The 25,183-nt window shown below is 44.3% G+C and overlaps 2 pseudogenes; both read left to right on the plus strand.

The window, feature by feature from the left end:
• The window catches only part of LOC139159271 (zinc finger protein 850-like), a 38,884-nt pseudogene extending 31,853 nt beyond the window's left edge, over positions 1 to 7,031 (plus strand).
• Positions 7,032 to 12,617: 5,586 nt separating this feature from the next.
• On the plus strand, positions 12,618 to 23,308 carry LOC139160073 (zinc finger protein 420-like; annotated as a pseudogene).
• Positions 23,309 to 25,183: the final 1,875 nt, after the last annotated feature.

Genomic DNA, 25,183 nt, shown 5'->3' on the forward strand with positions numbered 1-25,183 from the left:
CCATTCTTGTAGCCCGTCTTTGGACCCGTTCAATTTTGTCAATATCTTTTTGTAGGTGAGGCCTCCAGAACTGGACACAGTATTCCAAATGACGACATAGCTCCAGCAATTAGAACTGACCCTGTGATCCCATACAAAGATTTCCTACAAAAGGGGAAAGCAGAATTCTGGGAAAAGAAATCAGGGGAAGTTTTAAAGGAATGATTTTGGAGGATCCCTGATGGAAGGCCCGCAGCCCCACGCTGCTTCCTATAATTACTTTGTCAAAGGCTACATTCCAAGGGGCACAGGAAATGTTGGATGCCATGAGGAGAGTTGCATACACCAGGGGCACATGATAAAGCTAGGAACGAACGGGGAAATTTCTTCCAACAACCTCATAATTTATCCCTGCCTACAAGATCAGCAGGGCAACTATGCGCTTTGTGAGATATGGTCAGGGAATGTAAACACATTGTAAGGACTTTAACTCACTGGTCCAGAAATTCCTGTCTGATTCTTCCCCCTGTGCCCATGCAGACTCAATTAACCTTTGTGTCAATATTTTTTTACAATCAGATTTTGAACAGTCTATACAACTATTGGGGTGCAGGGCCGTCTCAGAGGTTTGCTAGTGCATGTAACTCAGTGGTCTGACTGTTGTAGCACACACACACACCATAGTCATATGATCGGTTGGCGGGCCCCAGGGGGAGAGCCTTCTCTGTGGCGGCACCGACTCTCTGGAATCAACTCCCCCCGGAGATCAGAACTGCCCCTACTCTTCCTGCCTTCCGTAAACTCCTCAAAACCCACCTTTGCCGTCAGGCATGGGGGAACTAAACATCTCCCCCTGGGCACATTTAATTTATACATGGTATGCCTGTGTGTGTGTCTGTTAGTATATGGGTTTTTTTAAATCTTTAAATATTTTAATTAATTGAATTATTTATGATTTGTTTTACACTTGTTGTGAGCCGCCCCGAGTCTTCGGAGAGGGGCGGCATACAAATCCAAATAATAAATAAATAAATAAATAAATTTACATTCAAATGCTTGACAACTTACATTTATGATGGTGTCAGTGCTTCAGGATCATGTGATTCCTGTTTGGTCACCAGCCAACAATAAACGTCAAGGGGAAACTAGATTCACTTAACAACTGTCATGATTCATTAACAAATGTGGCAAAAGCCATAAAATGGGGCATTTCTCCTCTATTCTAGTCTCTCCAAGGTCCCTTTCAGCTTTATTATGAATGATTGACCTTGAAAGCTGCAGGCTTGAATTTGCTGTGGGAGCAGCAGGAACAGTTCAATGGGCAAATTTTGTGGGGAGGAACAAGATCCAGTTTGGTGTAGTTGTAAAGGCACCAGGTTAGAGTCAGAGAAACGCTCAGTTCCAGTCCCCCCTGAAGCCCAAAAACATCTATTCAACCTTGCCCAGCCCTCTCAGCTCTAGGAAGCAGGATGGGGGAAACCTGCCAAGGAAACTATAAAGCCAGGCATCAAGACTGACCCAAAGGCACGAAACCCGAAACGAAGTAGCGTCCGGCTTCACTATTTCATTTGCCTCAGTTTTTAAAGTCGGTTGCAGGGAGTAGAAAAAGATCTGCTGCCATGTAATGAGCGAAAACATCTTCCAAACACCTCGGTAGAACTTGAAAAATCGTGTTTTCCCATTTCCAGTCGCTAGATGGCGATCAGGCAACATCTCAAATTAGACCGCTATCAACACATTAGTGCCGTTCATACTTTATCTTTAAAAAGGAATTTTGTAAACCATAGAGTATTGCAATGCTAGGAAAGAGAGGCAGAGAGAAGTGCAGAGGAACTTCCTCTTCCGGGTGACATGGGAAGGAAGATGCAGAGCGGGTTTTTTGCTCTTTCAAGGACCGAAGCAGCAGCTAGGAGGTGAGTTGAGGGCAGGTGGGAGGTGAGTCCGGGAGCAAGTTTGACTGTTTATTTTTTCTCCACGGCCTAGAAGCAGTGAAGCGATTGGGCTGAAGCATGACAGCTGCTGCTGCTGTTGCAGGTTCCCCTCCTGCCCAAATTTCATACGCTGTGAAACTGGTGACTGCAATATTCTGCTGGTGGGAAGATTTTAAAAAGTCCCTTTTAAACTAAGGTTGATTCTTTGGGAATGGCTCCCTCCAGAGGTTGCGGGTGCATATTGGACAGCCATTTGTTCTGGATCGAATAAGTTTTTGGGAAGTTAGCTCCTACCCCCCTCCTAGAGGAATAGAATATTTTAGGACATATTAAAAAGACAGAATATTATATAGAATATCCCTGGCTGAGGAACATGCTTTTAGGCAGGGAAAAGACTCACATCTGTCCGTCCATTACCCTGGAGGGGGAATTATTGACCCCTTCAGAGAGGGTCCGCAACTTGGGCGTCCTCCTCGATCCACAGCTCACATTAGAGAAACATCTTTTAGTTGTGGCGACGGAGGCGTTTGCCCAGGTTCGCCTGGTGCACCAATTGCGGCCCTATTTTGATGGGGAGTCACTGCTCACAGTCACTCACGCCCTCATCACCTCGAAGTTTGACTATTGTAATGCTCTCTACATGGGGCTACCTTTGAAAAGTGTTCTGAAACTTCAGATTGTGCAGAATGCAGCTGCGAGAGCAATCATGGGCTTTCCTAAGTATGCCCATGTTACTCCAATACTCTGCAGTCTGCATTGGCTGCCAATCAGTTTCCGGTCACAATTCAAAGTGTTGGTTATGACCTATAAAGCCCTTCATGGCACCGGACCAGAATATCTCCGGGACCGCCTTCTGCCGCACGAATCCCAGCAGCCGGTTAGGTCTCACAGAGTTGGTCTTCTCCAGGTCCCGTCGACTAAACAATGTCATTTGGCGGGACCCAGGGGAAGAGCCTTCTCTGTGGCGGCTCCAACCCTCTGGAACCAACTCCCCCCAGAAATTAGGACTGCCCCCACCCTCCTTGCCTTTCGTAAACTCCTTAAAACCCACCTCTGTCGTCAGGCTTGGGGGAACTGAGACATCCCCCCCTTGCCTATGTAGTTTTGTGTATGATATGACTGTGTGTATGTATTTTATATATTGGGTTTTTTTTCCTTTTAGACTTTTTAATGTTAAATTGTTATTTTAGATTTTAATTATTAGATTTGTTACCATGTATTGTTTTTATCACTGTTGTGAGCCGCCCCAAGTCTGCGGAGAGGGGTGGCATACAAATCTAATAAATAATAATAATAATAATAATAATAATAATAATAATAATGCCCATACATATGAGTTTGAGTGCCACCTGTGGCACACATGCCATAGGTTCGCCATCACTGGTATAGGGTCTCCTGCTTGAGCCTAGGCTGGATTAGAAGATGATATTTATAATAACCTGATAAGCAAAACCATAGAAATCAAAGAGGGTTATACTTTCTTTTTTACTTGACTGTATTTGAAAATGACCTTTTGCACTGCTAAGATTTTGTGATTAACCCAATCAAAAAGTGAATTTCATCCTTGAATGGATATTCGAAACTGGATCTGGGTAGTCTTCCATGTGTCAAATGAATCATTAATGTAAGAGCTTCTTTGGGTATTGTGTTTGCTTTTTCATTGTAATATCATCACCTTGAGGTTCGACTACTGTAATGCTCTCTACATGGGGCTACCTTTGAAAAGTGTTCAGAAACTTCAGATCGTGCAGAATGCAGCTGCGAGAGCAGTCATGGGCTTACCTAAGTATGCCCATGTTTCACCAACACTCCGCAGTCTGCATTGGTTGCCGATCAATTTCCGGTCACAATTCAAAGTGTTGGTTACGACCTTTAAAGCCCTTCATGGCACTGGACCAGAATATCTCCGAGACCGCCTTCTGCCACACAAATCCCAGCGACCGATTAGGTCCCACAGAGTGGGCCTTCTCCGGGTCCCGTCAACTAAACAATGTCGGTTGGCGGGCCCCAGGGGAAGAGCCTTCTCTGTGGCGGCTCCGACTCTCTGGAACCAACTCCCCCCAGAGATTAGAACTGCCCCTACTCTCCTTGCCTTTCGTAAGCTCCTTAAAACCCACCTTTGTCGTCAGGCATGGGGGAACTGAGACATCTCCCCCGGGCATATACAATTTATGCATGGTATGTTTGTGTGTATGTTTGCTTAGTAAATGGGGTTTTTTAAATATTTTAAACTATAATTTAGATTTGTCATGAATTGTTGTAGTCTGCGGAAAGGGGCTAATAAATAAATAAATAATTTCCCCCCTTTTTTCTTTCTTATCATCCACAACCATTTTATATACAATTAAAGATGCACTTTTATTTGAATCTTACAGACAATAGCAAGGCAGTAAGAACACTCTGGACAACTGAGGATAACATCCAACATTGAGCAGCAAAGGAAGTCAGTCCAGAAATCAAAATATTTTCCATTTCCTTCCGAGAGGCACAGAATTCTTCACCTTCTTCAGCAGGTGAGAGAGAAAGGGGGAGAAATTCAAGAGGAGATTTTTAGCTGGGAAAAGTAGAGTGTGAAATCCAAGCATAACATTACATGAAAAGTCAAGGGACATTATTTTTCCATTCAGCGAAAGAACAAAATATCTGTAAGTTACTGGGGAGGAAAAGGTCTCTTGGAAAACCACATAGAGCAGACAGTGTTGCAAGCCTTTCTCTGGGAGGAAAAAAATGGCTTGAATTAAAGCTTCAATGGACAAGACATCATCCATATTTTTTACCTCCACAGGAACAGTAGTTGTGGAAAAGCTGGATGGACGTGCCTTTGATTAGAACAACTCTGTTGTGGTTCTTGGAAGGATCCATACTGGAGAGAAGCCGTACAACTGCTCACCATGCGGTAAATGCTTTAGCACTCATGGTAATGTGGTGATACACCAGAGGACTCACACCACGGAAAAACCATTTGAGTGTTCTGTTTGTGGGAAAAGATTCACTACAAATTCCCATCCCATTATGCACCAGAGGATTCGCACAGGAGAGAAACCCTTTGAATGTCCTGATTGTGGAAAAAGGTTCAGTACAAATTCCAGCCTTATTCAACACCAGAGAACTCACACAGGAGAGAAACCCTTTGAATGTCCTGTTTGTGGAAAAAGTTTCAGTACGAATTCCAACCTGGTTCGACACCAGAGGACTCACACAGGTGACAAACCCTTTGAATGTTCTGTTTGTGGGAAAGGTTTCGGTCAGAATTACAACTTGGTGAAACACCGGAGGACTCACACAGGTGAGAAACCTTTTGAATGTCCTGACTGTGGGAAAAGTTTCAGTCAGAATTCCAAACTCATTCAGCACCAGAGAACTCATACAGGAGAGAAACCCTTTGAATGTCCTATCTGTGGTAAAAGTTTCAGTCAGAATTCCTACCTAGTGATACACCAAAGGATTCACACAGGAGAGAAACCCTTTGAATGTCCTGATTGTGGGAAAAGTTTCAATCAGAATTTCCACCTACTGACACACCAGATGACTCACACAGGTGAGAAACCCTTTGAATGTTCTGTTTGTGGGAAATGTTTTGCTCAGAATGCCAACCTGGTGATACACCAGAGGGTTCATACAGGTGAGAAACCCTTTGAATGTTCTGTTTGTGGGAAAGGTTTCAGTCAGAATTGGAACCTGATGATACACCAGAGAACTCACACAGGAGAAAAACCCTTTGAATGTCCTGATTGTGGAAAATGTTTCATTACAAATTCCAAACTTATTAGCCACCAGGAAATTCATACACTAGATAAACCCTTTGAATGTCCTGATTGTGGGAAATGTTTTAGTTGGAATAGCAGCCTGGTTCGACACCAGAGGACTCACACAGGAGAGAAACTCTTTGAATGTCCTATCTGTGGGAAAGGTTTTATTGATAATTCCAGCCTGGTTCATCATCAGATGATTCACACAGGAGAGAAACCCTTTGAATGTCTTTACTGTGGTAAAAGTTTCATTCAGAATTCCAGCATGGTGAAACACCAGAGAACTCACACAGGAGACAAACCCTTTGAATGTCCTGACTGTGGGAAAAGTTTCAGTCAGCATTCCAACTTGGTGAAACACCAGAGGGCTCACACAGGTGATAAACCTTTTGAATGTCCTGACTGTGGGAAAAGTTTCAGTCAGAATTCCAAACTCGTTCAGCACCAGAGGACTCACATAGGTGATAAACCTTTTGAATGTCCTGACTGTGGGAAAAGTTTCAGTCAGAATTCCAACCTGGTGATACACCAGAGGATTCATATAGGTGAGTAACCTTTTGAATGTCCTGACTGTGGGAAAAGTTTCAGTCTGAATTCCAACTTGGTGAAACACCAGAGGGCTCACACAGGTGATAAACCTTTTGAATGTCCTGACTGTGGGAAAAGTTTCAGTCAGAATTCCAACTTGGTGAAACACCAGAGGGCTCACACAGGTGATAAACCTTTTGAATGTCCTGACTGTGGGGAAAGTTTCAGTCAGAATTCCAAACTCGTTCAGCACCAGAGGACTCATACAAGAGAGAAACTATTTGAATGTCCTATCTGTGGGAAAGGTTTTAGTGATAACTCCGGCCTGGTTCTACATCAAATGATTCACACAGGAGAGAAACCCTTTGAATGTCTTTACTGTGGTAAAAGTTTCAGTCAAAATTCCATCATGGTGAAATACTAGATGATTCATACCGGAGAGAAACTCTTTGAATGTGCTGACTGTGGGAAACGTTTCAGTCAGAATTCCAAGCTGCTGATAAACCAGAGGATTCACACAGGAGAGAAACCCTTTGAATGTCCTAACTGTGGTAGACATTTCAGGCATAATTTTAGTCTGGTTAGACACCAAAGGACTCACACAGGAGGGAAAGTATATGAGTTTCCAGACCAATAGTGTATTCAGTTTCCTTCACTATCGGTTTGGAAATGTAAGCATTCATGTACGCTACTTCTGCACATGTGCAGAGCGTCTGTGATGATGTCCGGGCTACTAGACAGAATTTACCGTCGCCACTACCGGTTCACGTGAACCAGTGTGAACTGGCAGAATACCACCACTGGTTCAGTGGGAATAATCTCACTACTAGGGTTAACCTTATATATCATGTCCTTATTCAGAAAAGGGAAAAACATTTTAGTGCCCCGAGTGCGAATTGTCCTTCAGGAAAATTCCACCCTTATCGTACACAAGAAAAGCCACATGAGACCCAAAGTGATGTTTGTAGAGTGTTCTGTCGGGCTCTCTGGTAGAATCCTCCCAAAAATTCACAGGTACAAATTTCAGACACACACACGTTTGAAAATTCAACACAATGTTCTTTATAATGAAAATTCAGTTCACCTAAGTCCTCTTTTGGTATAGCAAAGAGCACTCGTCTCCAAACAAACTGGTAATTTGTACAAGTCCCTTATCAGTTCTGTGATACTTAGCTTGCAGCTGTGAGGCAATTCACAGTCCTTCTTCTTTCACAAAGTGAAACACACTTTGCTTTCGTTTAGTTTCAAAGCGGGGAAAAATCAGCACACAAAAAGTCCAAGTCAGTAAAGCAGTCACGAAACACAACGATCAGATAATCCTCCACAGTGGCCAAACCCACAGGCTGCTATTTATAGCAGCCTCACTAATTACCACAGCCCCACCCAACCACAGGTGGCCTCATTTTCTTTGATAATAATCTCTCCGTTGTTGTTGCCTATGCATCGCTCTCCGCATACGTGGCTGTATCATTAACTCTTGTTCTGAATCCAAGGAGGAGCTAGATAATTGATCTCCTTCTGAGCTGTCTGCCCCACTCTCCTCCTCCCTGTCACTCATGTCTTCTTGGTCAGAGGAGCCTTCATCAGCAGATTCCACGGGGGGGGGGGGGAAACAGGCCTGCAGCATGTGGATGTCTCCCCCACATCCACAGTCCTTGGGGCAGGAGCTGGGCCAGAGCTAACCACAACACAGAGAAGGCTAGAATTTTATTTCTAGTGTCCTATTATAAGTCCAGCTGTTAAATTGACCATTTAAATTGACTAAATTAAGTAAAATAATATTTGCCAGATTTTTTAAGGCAAATATGTAATGGTGTCAGATGGGGCAGAAGGAAAAAAAATGGAACCTATTACTTTGATAACAGCTATCTGGCCTTTATTTATTTTTGTTGAAATTGGGCAATTATGTAAAAATCTTTTTGGGAGTGTTCTTTGCATTTTTCTGATGGTAGATGATGGAAACGCTACATGCTATGAGTCCCAGCCCTTTTCTCCCTGGGTGACACAGAGGGGTTTAGATTCTGTCAAGTACAAGGCCCTCAAGTGGAAGAAACCATATGAATAGCAAGGACACAACAAGCCTCACATCACAAGGCAGTGGTGGATGCCATGAGGAATTTAAGGCATGCGCCAGGGATATATGATGAAGCTGGGAATGAACGGGGACATTTCTTCCAACAACACAAGAGCACGCAACAGATTCAAACTTAATATTAACTGCTACAAACTTGACTGTAAAAAATATGACTTTAACAACCGAGTTGTCGAAGCGTGGAACTCATTACCAGACTCAACAGTGTCAACCCCTAACCCCCAACATTTCTCCCTTAGACTATCCACAACTGACCTCTCCAGGTTCCTAAGAGGTCAGTTAGGGGCGTACATAAGTGCGCTAGTGTGCCTTTCGTCCCCTGTTCAATTGTCTTTCCTTTATCTCATATATCATATATATTTTCTTCCTTTCATATATCTTCTTCTCTATTTTATATTTTTCTTTATATATATTACCTCATGTCTATTCTCTTCTATATGTATTGTGTATTGGACAAAATAAATAAAATAAAATAAAATAACCTCATTGTTTATCCCTGCCTACAAGATCAGCAGGACAACTATGCGCTCTGTGAGATATAGTCAAGGAACGTAAACACTTTGTAAGCACTTTAACCCACTGGTCCAGAAATCCCTGTCTGATTCTTTCCCCTGTGCCTATGCAGGCTCAATTCACCTTTGTGTCAATATGTTCTTACAACCAGATTTTAAACAGTCTATACAACTATTAAGGTCATTATTATTATTATTTAGATTTGTATGCCGCCCTTCTCCGTAGACTTGGGGAAATGGGCCATTTCTACTCTATTCTATTCCCTCCAAGCTCCCTTCCAGGTCTATTAGGATTAATTGATCTTGAAAGCTACAGCCTTGAATTGGGCTATTGGAGCAGCAGGAACAGTTCAATGGGCAAATTCTGTGGGGAGAAAAAGAGCAGGTTTTATTTATTTATTTATTGGATTTGTATGCCGCCCCTCTCCGCAGACTCGGGGTGGCTAACAACAGTGACAAAAAACAGCATGTAACAATCCAATACTAAACAACTAAAAAAAACCCTTATTATAAAACCAAACATACATACAAACATACCATGCGTAAAATGTAAGGCCTAGAGGGAAAGAATATCTCAGTTCCCCCATGCCTGACGGCAGAGGTGGGTTTTAAGAAGCTTACGAAAGGCAAGGAGGGTGGGGGCAATTCTAATCTCTGGGAGGAGTTGGTTCCAAAGGGCCGGGGCCGCCACAGAGAAGGCTCTTCCCCTGGGTCCCTCCAAACGACATTGTTTAGTTGACGGGACCCGGAGAAGGCCCACTCTGTGGGACCTAACTGGTCGCTGGGATTCGTGCAGCAGATGGCGGTCCCTGAGATAATCTGGTCCGGTGCCATGAAGGGCTTTATAGGTCATAACCAACACTTTGAATTGTGACCGGAAACTGATCGGCAACCAATGCAGACTGCGGAGTGTTGGTGTAACCTGGGCATATTTGGGAAAGCTCATGATTGCTCTCGCAGCTGCATTCTGCACGATCTGAAGTTTCCGAACACTTTTCAAAGGTAGCCCCATGTAGAGAGCGTTACAGTAGTCGAGCCTTGAGGTGATGAGGGCATGAGTGACTGTGAGCAGTGACTCCTGGTCCAAAGTTGGTTTGCTGTAGTGGTGAAGGCACCAGGTTAAAGACAGATAAACACTCAGTTCCAGGCCCACCTGAAGCCCCAAAATGTAGTATTTCTTGTGTAGGTCTAAGGTCACATTGTTGGGCAAGCCCAGATGTTTTCCTAACCACATAACGGGTGCTTTATAACCTTATGCTATTAGCATGAGTTTTGAACTCTAGGCTTTGCAACCACGTAGCTCTGGGTAGCCCTGAAGGCCTGGGAAAATTCTATCTCATAGCACGAATCCCAGCAACTGATTAGGTCCCACAGAGTTGGCCTTCTCCGGGTCCTGTCGACTAAACAATGTCGTTTGGCGGGTCCCAGGGGAAGTGCCTTCTCTGTGGTGGCCCCGACTCTGGAACCAGCTCCCCACGGAGATTAGAACTGCCCCCACCCTCCTTGCCTTCCGTAAACTTAAAACCCATCTTTGCTGCCAGGCATGGGGGAATTGAGATATCTCCCCCGGGCCTATACAATTTATGTATGGTATGTTTGTATATGTGTCTGATTAATAATGGGGTTTTAAAATGTTTTTAAATTATTAGATTTGTTATGAATTGCTCTATTGCTGTTGTGAGCTGCCCCGAGTCTACGGAGAGGGGTGGCATACAAATTAATAGATAGATAGATAGATAGATAGATAGATAGATAGATAGATAGATAGATAGATTAAATAAAATAAAATAAAATAAATAAAATAAATAAATGTAACAGAAGTGTATTTGCTGACACCTCAAAGCTTATTTATTTATTTATTTATTATTTAGATTTGTATGCCGCCCCTCTCCGAAGACTCGGGGCGGCTCACAACAAGATAGAACAAAAAGCTTACTGCTAAAACTCCCCTAGATTTTGTAACATCATGAATGCTCATTGTTTTGTGTGGATGAATGACCGCATCATGTAAACTGTGCATGTAGATAGCAAAAGTTGCATAGAGATAACGTTCCTATAAGAAAGCTGGCTGGGAAGAAGTATTGTATTGAAGGATTACTGGAGACTTTGGATGCATTCGCTCAGGGAATAAAGTTGGCTTCTTCCTCTCCTACGATGGTCTCTGCTTATCTTTGAAACCCTTCCCCGATACTACAGAAAAAACATATACTGTATTCAACTTCGGCCAGTCCTCTCAGGTCTAGGAAGCAGGAGCAGGGGTGGTGATGGTGGGCCACACCGGTAGTAAAGGTTGATGCAGCTTTGGTCATGCATGCATGCATGTCCCACTGTGTTTTTGCTTTTGCATGTGTGTGAGATTTAGGCATTCTTTTGCTTCTGCACCTGCACAGAAGCAAAAAACCCCCACCAAAATCTCTTACATGCACCCCTTACCGAGATTTTGCTCCATGTACGAAAGCAAAACAAGGTATAACAAGCAGGAAGAGGGAGATTGTGATCCCCTTATATAGAGTGCTGGTGATACCACATTTGGAGTACTGTGTTCAGTTCTGGAGACCTCACCTGCAAAAAGATATTGACAAAATTGAACGAGTCCAAAGACAGGCTACAAGAATGGTGGAAGGTCTTAAGCATAAAACGTATCAGGAAAGACTTAATAAATTTGTCAATTCCAATGGTTTTCAAATGTCCGATAATTATAATAATAATAATAATTATTATTATTATTATTATATATTTATATTTTATATTTATATATTATTATATAATATTTATATATTATATTATAATAATAATAATAATTATTATTATTATTTCTTAGATTTGTATGCTACCCCTCTCCGTAGACTCAGAGTAGTTTTACTTTTAATAGTAATGGATTTTGGGTTTTTTTAATTACTAGGTTCTTTTAATAAAAAAGAAGGGATTTTTATTTATTTATTTATTTATTTATTTATACATACATACATACATACATACATACATACATACATACATACATACATACATACATACATACTTCTATGCCGCCCAGTCCCAAAGGGACTGTCGCTCAGACACTATACTTTTCCACCCACACCGAAAAAAAATTAGAGGGAACATTGCATACATACAAAGATGCCATACATAAATTGTATAGGCCCGGGGGAGATATCTCAATCCCCCCATGCCTGGCGGCAAAGGTGGGTTTTAAGGAGTTTACGGACGGCAAGGAGGGTGGGGGCAGTTCTAATCTCGGGGGGGGGGGGGGAGCTGGTTCCAGACAGTTGGGGCTGCCAGACCTGGTTGGTAAATCCACATTAAATGAATTTAAACATGCCTGGGATAAACATATATCCATCCTAAGATAAAATACAGAAAATAGTATAAGAGCAGACTAGATGGATCATGAGGTCTTTTTCTGCCGTCAGTCTTCCATGTTTCTATGCATCTATCTATTCAACCTTGCCCAGTTCTCTCAGGTCTAGGAAGCAGGATGGGGGCGGGGGGGACCAACTGCAAAGCCAGGCATCAAGACTGACCCAAAGGCACAAAATCCGAAGCAGAGTAGCCTCCCGTTTTACTGTTTCATTTGCCTCAGTTTCTAAAGTCGGTTGCTGAGGGTAGAAAAAGATCTGCTACCATGTAATCAGGGAAAACATCTTCCAAACGCCTTGGTGGAGCCTGAAAAATCGTGTTTTTCCACTTCCGACCGGTAGGTGGCGATCAGGCAACATCTCAACCTAGAATCAACCCACTAGTGCCATTCAGGCTGCATCTTAAAAAAGGAGTTTTGTAAACGATAGAGTATTGCAATGCTAGAAAGAGCAGAGGAGGAGAGGAGAATTGCAGAGGAACTTCCTCTTCCGGAAGACTCAGGGAGGAAGATGGTGTGCAGAACGGCTTTTGTGCTCTTCCAAAGATCGAAACAGTGGGTAGGAGGTGAGTTGAGGGCAGGTGGGAGGTGAGTCCGGGAGCAAGTTTGGCTATTTATTTTTCCTCCACGGCCTGGAAGCAGTGAAGCGATTGGGCTGAAGCATGTCAGCTGCTGCTGCAGGTTCCTCCCCTACCCCAATTTCAGTCCACTGGTGCTGCACGCTGTGAAACTGGTGGCTGCAATTTTCTGCTGGTGGGAAGACTTTTAAAAGTCCCTTTTATATTAATATTAAGGTAGATTCTTTGGGAATGGCTTCACTCCAGGGGTTGTGGGTGCAGATTGGACAGCCATTTGTTCTGGATCGAATAAGGCTTTAGGAAGTTAGCACCTACCCCCCTCCTAGAGGAATAGAATATTTTAGGACATATTAAAAAGACAGAATATTATATAGAATATCCCTGGCTGAGGAACATGCTTTTAGGCAGGAAAAAGACTCACTCTTAGTAGCCCCCACCCTTGTCAATGTGCAATTAATGGCCCAAATCTCTCATCCCCCTCCCCTTTTGTTAATAGCTTGACCAGTCTATTCCACATATCCCCTTCAACTCCAGGGTGATGGGATTAAGACTTTCCCCCTTAGGACATGATGTGATTAGCCCTGTACAAAGTCTCAGCAATGGTACTTGGGAAGATTACATCCGCCTACCGAGGTTCCCCAGCATGCCCCTGGGAGTCTGACAGCCAATGGGATCCATTTCTGTACAGGAACAGGAAGCTCTTAAGTTGAGGCTCAACAGAGGGTATAAAACAGGCACACTCAGCATCTCAGGTGTTATTGATTGATTGGAATTCTAGGCTGCCCTTCTCTGGAGACACAGGGAGGCTTACAACATATTATATGTTTATATGTTTTTTAATATTAGATTTGTTCTACTATAATATTGTTTTTATTATTGTTGTGAGCCACCCCGAGTCTTCGGAGAGGGGCGGCATACAAATGTAATAAATAATAATAATAATAATTATTATTATTATTATTATTATTATTTAAAAAAAACCAATACAAAATATCATTGAAATCCAATTATAAAATTTATACTAAGACCCCAAAATTAAAAGCCCTACAATTACAGTTATAGATTTATTTTAAAACCCGAATATTAAAAGCCAATACAACCAGATTCATCCATCGCACTCAGACTATCGGCCTGAATAGAGTGTTACACTCAATGGCCCCAAGCTTTCCAGCAAAGGTGTGTTTTTAAAACCTTCCAAAAGGCCATGAGAATGGGGGCAGTGCGAATCTCCACAGAGTTGGAGCCACCATAGAAAAGGCCCTTTCCCTAGGGCCCGCCAGCCAACATTGCTTGGATGATGGGATTGGAGAAGGCCAACTCTGTGGGCCCTGACTGGCGGCTGGGATACATGAGGCAGGAGACAATCCCATAGGTAAATTGGTCTTAAAACATGGAGGGCTTTATAGGTAAAAACACACACTTTAAATTGCATTTGGAGACCAATTGGTAGCCAATGCATCTCACCGAATAATAAGAGAGGGTCTGCAACTTGGGCGTCCTCCTCGATCCACAGCTAACATTAGAGCACCATTTTTCAGCTGTGGCAAGGAGGGCGTTTGCCCAGGTTCGCCTGGTGCACCAATTGCAGCCCTATTTGGATAAGGAAGCTTTGCTCACAGTCACTCATGCCTTCATCATCTCGAGATTCGATTACTGCAATACTCTCTACATGGGGCTACCTCTGAAGAGTGTTCAGAAACTTCAGATCATGTACAATGCGGCCGAGCTGCCATGGGCGTCCCTAGGTACATCCATGTTTCATCAACACTCTGCAGCTTGCACTGGCTGACGATCAGTTTCTGGTCACAATTCAAAGTGTTGGTAATGATCTATAAAACCCCACAAGGCATCGGACCATGCGCCTTCTGCCGCATGAATCCCACCGGCCGATTAGGTCCCACAGAGTTGGCCTTCTCTGGGTCCCATCAACTAAACAATGTCGTCTGGTAGGACCTAGGGGAAGAGCCTTCTTTGTGGCAGCCCCGGCCCTCTAGAATCAACTCCCTCCAGAGATTCTAATTTCCCCCACCCTCCCCGTCTTCCGCAAGATGTTAAAGACTCATCTATGCCGCCAGGCATGGGGGGATTAACTTCCCCTTCCTCTTCTGACTATAACACTTGAGAATGGTATGACTGTGGAGTATTGATTATTTTTAATATTAATGGGTTTTAATTCTACTTTTTATTAATTGGATTTGTATCACTGTTACTGTATTTATTATTGTTGTGAGCTGCCCCGAGTCTTCGGAGAGGGGCGGCATACAAATCTAATAAATAATAATAATAATAATAATTATTATTATTATTATTATTATTTATTATTTATTTATTTATTTAGATTTGTATGCCGCCCCTCTCCACAGACTCGGGGCGGCAGACAAATCTAATTATTATTATTATTATTATTATTATTATTATTATTATTATTATTATTATTATTACTATCATGCTTCATGATTGGGCCACAAAGTGACACAGATGCCAGACCCAATTTCAGTCAGTAAGTGAGGACTACTTCATTTGGGATGTCACCAAAGGGGTTGTGGGAAGTATTTTCTGCCCTTACTTACAGCTCATGGCTTCCATGGGCATAACTGGTGCTTCAAATCTTGCAGAGGCTTTAGGCATCATTTCATCTGTTAAAGTCCCCACATCTGTAAAATTAGTGTCCTGCAGATTGGCAGGTGTGGCTAAGTAACCGCCTCCTTTTCGCCCCTAACAATTTCCCTCAGCTCTTCTGTCACAAAAAACCACATTCACTGCCTGCTTTTTGGCCGCATGAGACACCAGCCAATTAGAGCGGTGCTCTGCCAGCCAATCAGAGCGGTGCTCACAAAAAGCTAATTTGGGAACAAAAGGAGGGGGACTCTCTCTGTGTGTGGGTGGGAGGGGTTGAGAGAGATGGGAAGGAAGACGCGGATGATCTTAAACAATTTTAGATGTGGTAGGAGAGGAGGAAACAACTACCTGTTGGATTAAATCCTTACCTTTTTTTTAAAGATTAAAAAAACACAGCGTGGGTACAAAAGGAAGGTTTTGATTGAAATCCATGGGCTGAATTGAAGTAGTCGCTCTGGAAATACTTCATCGCTCGGGCTATATTATTGTCATCCCAGTTCATTTTCAATGGTCTGTTCCCCATCAACCGAGGTTGCTCTTAACAGCAGGAAGAATTTTAGCAGCAGCTCGCCAAACTGTGGTGACAAACCAAGCGAGACAAAGCAGCTCCTTAAGCGACCCCACTATTTGTCCTAAGATGCTTTGGGACGGTGCTGGAGTGAGCGAGCGAGCTCCCTTCCCTCCGAGTTTGGCAAGCGACCCTCGCCTTCTTCACTTCCCCTGGCAATTATTCTGCCTTTTAATGCCACTCGGGGACAGACCAACACCAACCCCACCTTTATTGCCAGTGATTGATGAACAGGTGGGAGCTGTCACTCACCTGGAGAAGCCGGCACACTTAAGAGAGAGGAGTCTCTTGCTTCAGCCAAACCACTCGCCCGCCTGCCCTTCCTTTGCTTGGGAGGCTCGAAGCTGTCCTGGACTTACGTACCAAGGCCTCCTCCAACCTTTGAAAGCTAGCTGGGCTGCCAAAGTCTCGAGACTACCCTTACCCACTCAGTGACTTCCACAACAGAGGTTCGGAACTGGTCAAAGGAAGTGAGTAACACTCTCAACTGAGCCACGGCTCTGGGAAAATTGGCCAAGCTACCAGCTCAATCCCGTTCTGTCCCTGGACCCATTCACTTTAGAAAAGCACAGGTGAGTGGGAAGCAGGGAGGTGGCAGGGACTGATTTTCTGTAGGTTAATCAAAGGAGACCACCGAAACCACTCAGTTCCCCTGCAGTCAGTAGAGAAGACTTGGAGGAGAGCATCCTTTCCATCTCATAGTCCAAAGAAGAGGAGGGGTTGGGGAAGAGAGGAGGAGGACACACTTGGCCAGGATGCCACAGCCTCCCTCTGGAGAACCTTTCTTTGCTCCATGGTCCCAGGGAGGTGACCTTCTTTTGCATCCAAATAAACCTTTCTGAAGTATACATGGGTCTCAATGCTCTCAAGGGGGCTTCTACATTAAGAAAGCGGCATCAAGCGTAATTGGATGAAGGCTTTAGGATTTTCTCGCATTTTTAAAAAAAACATGCAGTTTATTTTCCTCGGAGCTGCTGCTAAATTTTTTCCTGCTCTTAAGAGCAATCTCGGATGATTATGAATGGATCATTGAAAATGAACTGGGATTACCGTAATATAGCCCGAGCGCCAAAGTATTTCCTGATTGACCACTTCAATTCAGCCTACGGTTTTCAATAAAAACCTTTTCTACCGACACTGGTTTTTTTTAAAAAAATTTTTTTTAAATGGTAAGGATTTAAGTCAACGGGTGGTTGTTTTCCTCTCTCCTACCACATCTAAAATTGTTTAAGATCATCTGCGTCCTCCTTTCGACCTCCCTCTCAACCTCTCCCACTAACGAGAGAGAGAGAGAGAGAATCCCCCACATTTCGTTATTAGCTTTTTGTGAGCACCACTCTGATTGATTGGCAGCAAAGTGTCCCATGCAGCCAAAAAGCCCACAATGAATGTGTTTTTTTGTGATGGAAAGTCTGGGCTGAATCACTAGGGGCCTTTCGGTGAGGGAGAAAAGGCAACACCTAATCTTCTGAGGTGGAAAGCTGGAGACCAAACAGCTGTGGCCATCAGGAGGAGAGGAAATGTCCTAGACCCCTAGATAAAACAAAAGAGGGAGCCCAGCTTTGTGTGTTGATAAGCCAATGATTTTATTCAACTAAATAAAGACTGGTCCCTCTTTACTCTTTAGCACTGTGTTAACACACACACACACCTCAGTGCCTATAACAGAAATTCCTACAACTTCAGCTTTTATACATATACAGTGATCTCTTGAGTTTCGCGATCTCGATCTTTGCGAAACGCTATATCGCGATTTTTAAAAAAATATTAATTAAAAAAACCCACTTCCGTGTTTGGCTTCAGGACTCAGCTGGGAAGCGGCGCGGCTGTTTTAAAAGGTCGCAGCCGGCCTGGGGGGCTTCCCAGCACCCCCCCGAACCCAACCCGGCTCGAACGCCGTGCTAAACAGGAAAAAAGCCGTTTGGCTAGGGGGTGGATTCTTGCTTCTTAACCGGGAGCAGTTGCCCCTCTCCCAAAGCGATGTTCCAAAGCGGTCTCCGGGAAGCGACCAAGGGAAAGGCAGTCACCTGCCTTTCCTCAGCTCTAAAGAAGCGGCAACTGCCCTGCCTTCCCCCAGCCAGTTAACCGAGCGCTTCAAGTTAACCGGCTGGGGGAAGGCGGGGCATTTGCCTCCTCTTTCAAGCTGAAGGAAAAGCAGACGACTGCCTTTCCCTCGGTCGCTTCCCGGAGACCGCTTTGGAACATCGCTTTGGTTGCGCCTGCCTCTCCTACAGCGGAGAGAGGCGGCAAATGGCCAACCCTTCCCCCAACAGCTTAGCTGAGTGCTTCGGGAAGGTGCCGCCTGTCTTCGCTGTAGGAGAGGCAGGAAGCCCCCCAGCAAGCCCCCAGGGCCAGCTGCGACCTTTTAAAACAGCCGCGCCACTTCCCAGCTGAGTCCTGAAGCCAAACGCGGAAGTTCGCCTTTGGTGTTTGGCTTCAGGACTCAGCTGGGAAGCGGCGCGGCTGTTTTAAAAGGTCGCAGCCGGCCTGGGGGGGCTTCCCAGCACCCCCCCGAACCCCCAACCTGGGTCTTCCCGGCCGCCCACGCAAAGGGGAAACCCCGGCTCCTCGCTGATGCCCGTCGCTCGCCCGCCCGCCAGCAAGAGGGGGAAGACCCAGGGAAGGTTCCTTCGGCCGCCCAGCAGCTGATCTGCTCGGTAGCGTAGCAGCAGTGAGGAGCCGAATCGGGTTTCCCCTTTGCGTGGGCGGCGGGGAACGCAAACTCCACCATCTACGCATGCGCAGCCATAGAAGAAAAAAGGGCGCGCATGCGCAGATGGTGTTTTTACTTCCGCAACCCTACATCGCGAAAAATCGATTATCACGAGGGGTCTTGGAACGGAACCCTCACGATAATAGAGGGATCACTGTAGTCACACTTACTGATGGTTAATTGATCACTTTATTAGCAGTACTTGGCCCCTTTATACTATGGAAGCAGTGACAAATTTCCTAATGGTGGGAACAAGTAAGCAGCAGAATGGCTTGCCTTCAGACGTGGTGCTCCATCACTAGAGGTGTAATGTCCCCGTACAAACAACAAGCAGAAATTGCCTAGAGACGAACAGCAATAGGTGGAGCTATCGTAGAACCGGATTGGTTAGAAAAAAGGGGTGGTGTCAACTCTGAGCGGGAAAATCTAGAGAAGGCCATTGGCTCTCTCCTCAGCCAGCTGGGAATATAAATAGAGGTTAACATGGTTGTAATTTGCTTACGTTCTGTTCTCGTTGTTTACCTTCAATAAAACGTCCTTCCGACCAACCCGTGTCCGACTCTTTAAGAGGCTTTTAAAAACAGACAGGATAGCCACTTCTCTGAAATGGGATAGGGCAGGAGTGACAGACCCACTCACATTGCAGGCAGTATTGTGACATATTGCGATGTTTTTTGCCTTTGCGGAGCTTGGGTGAGCATGGCCTCCATAAGCCCGCAGTTCACCAGTTTGACAGGCTGGTATAGAATCTCCTGTTTGAGCAGAGGCTGGATGAGAAGGCCTGCAAGGTCCTTTCCAATTCTGTTGTTCTCTTCTCTTCTTCTGGGATATTTTTTATGTCCCGATAAGTAAAACCATAGAAATCAAAGAGTGTTTACTTAGTTTTGCCACTTGACTGTATTTGAAAACAACCCTCTGCACTGCTAAGAATTTGTGATTGACTCAGTCAAAGAGTTAATTTCATCATTGAATGGATATTCTAACTTGGATCTGGGTAGTCTTCCATGTGTCATGATTAATATGAGAGCTTCTTTGACTATTGTGGCATATTTGCCTTTTCATTGTAACATAAAAAAAATTCTTTTATTTTCTCATCATCTGCAACCATTTTATGCACAATTAAAGATACACTTTCCTTTGCACCTTATAGACAAAGAGGAAGGCAGTAACAGCACCCTGGACAACTGAGGATAACAGGCAACATTGAACAGCCAAGCAACTCAGCCCAGAAATCAAAATATTTTCCATTTCCTTCAGAGAGGGACACAATTCTTCACCTTCCTCAGCAGGTGAGAGAGAAAGGGGGAGAAATTCAAGAGGAGATTTTTAGCTGGGAAAAGTAGAGTGTGAAATTCAAGCATAACATTACATGAAAAGTCAAGGGAGATTATTTTTCCATTCAGCAAAGGAGGGAAATATCTGTAAGTTACAGGGGAGTGTTGCAGGCCTTTCGTTGGGAGGAAGAAAATGGGTTGAATCAAAGCTTCAATAGACAAGGGATAATCCATATATTTTGCCTCCTCAGGAACATTAGTTGTGGAAAAGCTGAATAGACGTGTGTGTTGTGAGAAAGATACAACTTGCAAATCACAGCTGATTATGACTGAGAGGATCCAAATTGGAGAAAACAATACAAATACTCTGAACGTAGCAAAACCTTTGATCAGAACAACTCTGTTGTGGTTCTTGGAAGGATCCAAACAGGAGAGAGGCCGTACAAGTGCTCGCAATGCGGTAAATGCTTTAGCAGTTATGGCAATGTGGTGATACACCAGAGGACTCACACCAGGGAGAAACCATTTGAATGTTCTGTTTGTAGGGAAAAAAATCACTAGAAATTCCCACCTCATTATGCACCAGAGGATTCACACAGGAGAGAAACCCTTTGAATGTCCTGATTGTGGAAAATGTTTCAATCACAATTCCACCCTGGTTCAGCACTGGAGGACTCATACGGGAGAGAAACCCTTTGAATGTCCTGACTGTGGGAAATGTTTCAGTCAGAATTCTCACCTGTTTCAGCACCAGAAGATTCACACGGGAGAGAAACCATTTGAATGTCCTGACTGTGGGAAAAGTTTCACTCAGAATTCCACCCTGGTTCAGCACCAGAGGATTCACACAGGAGAGAAACCATTTGAATGTCCTGACTGTGGAAGAAGCTTTAGTAAAAATTCCAGCCTGGTGGAACACCAGAGGATTCACACAGGAGAGAAACCCTTTGAATGTCCTTATTGTGGAAAAAGTTTCAATCACAATTCCAGCCTGATTCGGCACCGGAGGACTCATACGGGAGAGAAACCCTTTGAGTGTCCTGACTGTGGGGAAAGTTTCACTCAGAATGCCAACCTGGTTCAGCACAAGAGAATTCACACAGGAGAGAAACCATTTGAATGTCCTCACTGTGGGGAAAGTTTCAGTCAGAATTCCACCCTGGTTCAACACCAGAGGATTCACACAGGAGAGAAGCCATTTGAATGTCCTGATTGTGGAAGAAGCTTCAGTAAAAATTCCAGCCTAGTGGAACACCAGAGGGACACACACAGGAGAGAAACCCTTTGAATGTCCTTATTGTGGAAAACGTTTCAATCACAATTCCAGCCTTGTTCAGCACCGGAAGACTCATACAGGAGAGAAACCCTTTGAATGTCCTGACTGTGGGAAAGGTTTCAGTCAGAAGGCCAACCTGGTTCAGCACCGGAAGACTCATACGGGAGAGAAACCCTTTGAATGTCCTGACTGTGGGAAAAGTTTCAGTCACAATTCCACCCTGGTTCAACACCAGAGGATTCACACAGGAGAAAAAACCATTTGAATGTCCTGACTGTGGGAAATGTTTCAGTCATAATTCCAACCTGGTTCAGCACCGGAAGACTCATACGGGAGAGAAACCCTTTGAATGTCCTGACTGTGGAAAAAGTTTTAGTCAGAATTCCAACCTGGTTCAGCACCGGAGGATTCACACGGGAGAGAAACCCTTTGAATGTCCTGACTGGGAAAAGTTTCAGTCAGAATTCCAGCCTGGTGAAACACCAGAGGACTCATACAGGAGAGAAACCCTTTCAATTTCCTGACTGTGGGAAAATTTTCAGTCATAATTCTGGCCTGGTGAAACACCAGAGGACTCATACAGGAGAGAAACCCTTTGAATTTCCTGACTGTGGGAAAATTTTCAGTCAGAATTCCAGCCTGGTGAAACACCAGAGGACTCATACAGGAGAGAAACCCTTTGAATTTCCTGACTGTGGGAAAATTTTCAGTCATAATTCTGGCCTGGGGAAACACCAGAGGACTTACACATGAGATACACTCTTTGAATGTCCTAACTGTGGGAATAGTTTCAGTCAGAATTCCAAGCTGGTAAAACACCAGAAGTCCCATACAGGAGAAAATTTTTTGGAATATCCTGAAAGGTTTAGTCGGAATTCTAGTCTGTTTTCACACCAGAGGTCTCACGCAGGGGGGAAACTGTTTGAGTGTCCGGACCACTAGTGATATTCAGTTACCTTCACTATTGATTTGGAAATGTGAACATCCATGTGTTTCACCTCTGCAAATGTTCAGAGCATCTATGATCATTTCCGGGCAAGTGGGCAGAACCTGCTGCCAGTGCTACCAGTTCATTTGACCAGGTGCGAACCAGCAGAATACCACCACTGGTCCACAATCTCAGTACAGTACTAGGACTAACCTTGTAAATCATGTCCTTATACAGAAAAGGGAAAGAACATTTTAGTGCTCCGAGTATGGACAGTGCTTCAGGAAGCATTCCACTATTATCGCTCACAAGAAAATCCACAAGGCCCAAAGAGATAAGTGTAGAGAAGGCTTGAATTTCATTTCTAGTATCCTGTAAGTCCAGCTGAGAAACTGATTATTTAAATTGGTTAAATTAAATAGTATTTTCCTTTTTTTTAAAAAGGCAAATATGTAATGATATTAGATGTAGCAGAAGAAAGAGAAAAATGGAACATATTGCTTTGATAACAGCTCTCTGGCCTTCAGTGTCAGAAATTGTTAGATATTTAAATTTGTTGACATTGGGCTATTATGTAAAAATCCTTTTGGGAGATTTCTTTGCATTTTCATGATGGTAGCTGGTAGAAATGCTCCGTGCAATGAGTCCCGGCCTTTTTCTCCCTGGGTGACACAGACGAGTTCACCATTATTTTTTCCCTAAGTGTTGCAGGAATTCATCGCCCTAGCATGTCGGTTTCCAGTCACAATTCAAAGTGTTGGTAATGACCTTTAAAGCTCTACATAGCATTGGGCCAGAATACATCCGGAACCGCCTTCTACCGCACGAATCCCACAGAGTTGGCCTTCTTCGGGTCCCGTCGACCAAACAATGTCGTTTGGCAGGCCCCAGGGGAAGAGCCTTCTCTGTGGCGGCCCCGGCCCTCTGGAATCAACTCCCCCCAGAGATTAGAATGGCCCCCACCCTCGTCTTTTGCAAACTACTCAAGATCCACCTTTGTCGCCAGGCATGGATATTCCTTCCCCTAGGCCATTACAAGTTATGCATGGTATGTTTGTGTATATGTTTGGTTTTTATAATAAGGGTTTTTAGTTGTTTTATTAAATTGGATTGTTACATGTTGTTTTTACCATTGTTGTTAGCCGCCCCGAGTCCGCGGAGAGGGGCGGCATACAAATCCAATAAATAAATAAATAAATAAATAAATGTCTGTTTAGATTGTGTCAAGAACGAGGCACGCAAGTGGAAGACGAATAGCAGATATATTGGGGGAGTTTAGGGCAATGATAAAAGCAGTGTAAAATTTCAGTTGTAATTGCTATTCTGCCTTGCAGGTGACCTTCAGGGTTTAAAAGCCATAAGAAGCAATTTGATTGAAACATGTCAGTTACTACATATTTCTTCTATCATGATTTTTTTTCCATTTTTAAAATTTTTATTAAGAATTTTAACAAACACAAATAAAAGTACAAACAATATGTTTAAGAAATACACGGAGACAAACCAAACAATAACAAAAAAGGGGAAAAAACTAAGAAAAAAGACAAAAGGGGAGGAGCCAACATGTACTTATAACATTTATAACCATAACATCTTGCTACATTTCAAGTTGAGACCTCTACTTCTTAAAAAGAGAGAAACATCCTAAAACTAAAACCCTCATTGTGTATTGGACAAAATAAATAAATAAAAATAAAACTGTCATGATTCATTAACAAATGTGGCAAAAAGTCATAAAATGGGGCATTTCTACTCTATTCTACTCGCTCCAAGGTTAAGGCAACCAGACGTCCCGCTTTCAGTGAGACAGTCCCGCTTTTTTATCATTTGTCCCGTGTCCCGTGTGGTTTGAAAAATGTGCTGCTTTTTTTCCTCCCAACCAGCCCCTTTGGAAGAGGCTGGAGGGTGGGGATTCCAGGCTCTCCACTGCTACCTCATCCTCCCCTCACCCAGTTTGTCCAGATGTCACTGCAGCGCCTTTCCTCACCTCCGTTTCCCTCTCCCCGCCTCCGAATGGACTCAGTCGTGTCCCGGCGCTGCACCCCTGTGGAAAAGGGAACGGCAGGCAGGAGGGTTTGCCATGACCTGGGCCTCTGCTAACTGCTTTTCCTTCCCAGCCCCCCTCCCTCCAAAGAGGGAGGCCGGCTGCATATGTAGGTAACGGGGCAGCAGAACTGGGGGTCATCCTTCCAACCCCCCCTCCCCAGCTGGTCTTTTATCTCGGCCTTGAGCCAAGCGGTGTGTGTGTGAAAAGCAGCGGATGCGAGAAACTTGGAGGGCGGGTCAGGGGGCTGTCCGGGTCTGCTGGGCAGAGACTCCGCGGGAGAAGGGAAGCACATGCTGAGCCTTCGGACCCGTTTCACCACTCCGCCTCCTCTCCTGCCTTCGCCTACACCATTGAGGCAGGGAAGCTGGGTGGTTCCTGCACTGCAGCCATCCTGCCCTTCGGCCTCTGAGCCCAAAGGAGGCGTAGAAGCCCCGCCCTCTCCAGGTGGGCCAGATGAAGCTGCTAGGGCTAGGTTCATGGGAGGGGAGGCCCTTATGGAGAAAGAGGAGGGAAGGGAGAAGAGGAAGGAAGGGTGAGGAAGAATGCGAGAGGAAGGGAAGGAGGGAGAGAGAAACAAAAAGAAATAGGGGGAGAAAGAGAAAAAAGGGAAAGAAAGAAATAGGGAGAGAAATAGGGAGAAAGGGAGGAAGAGAGAAAGAAAAGAGGAAGGAAGAGAGAAAGAAAGAAATAGAAAGGGGAAGAGAGTGAGAGAAAGAGGGAGGGAAGGAGGGAGAAGGAAAGAGCAAGAAACAAGGTAGAAAAAGAAAGGGATGGAGAGAGAGAAAGAGACAGAAAGGAAGAGAAAGGGAGAGAAAGAGGAAGGGAGGAAGAGAGAAAGAAAAGAGGAAGGAAGAGAGAAAGGGAGAGAGAAATAGAAAGAGGAAGAGAGTGATAGAAAGAAGGAAGGAGGGAGAGGGAAAGAGCAAGAAACAGAAGGAAGAGAGAAAGAAAGGGATGGAGAGAGAGAAAGAGTCAGAAAGGGAGAGAAAGAGGAAGGGAGGAAGAGAGAAAGAAAAGAGGAAGGAAGAGAGAAA

This window comes from Erythrolamprus reginae, chromosome 2 (genome assembly GCF_031021105.1).
Source record: "Erythrolamprus reginae isolate rEryReg1 chromosome 2, rEryReg1.hap1, whole genome shotgun sequence".
In the NCBI taxonomy this organism is placed as follows: domain Eukaryota; kingdom Metazoa; phylum Chordata; class Lepidosauria; order Squamata; family Dipsadidae; genus Erythrolamprus; species Erythrolamprus reginae.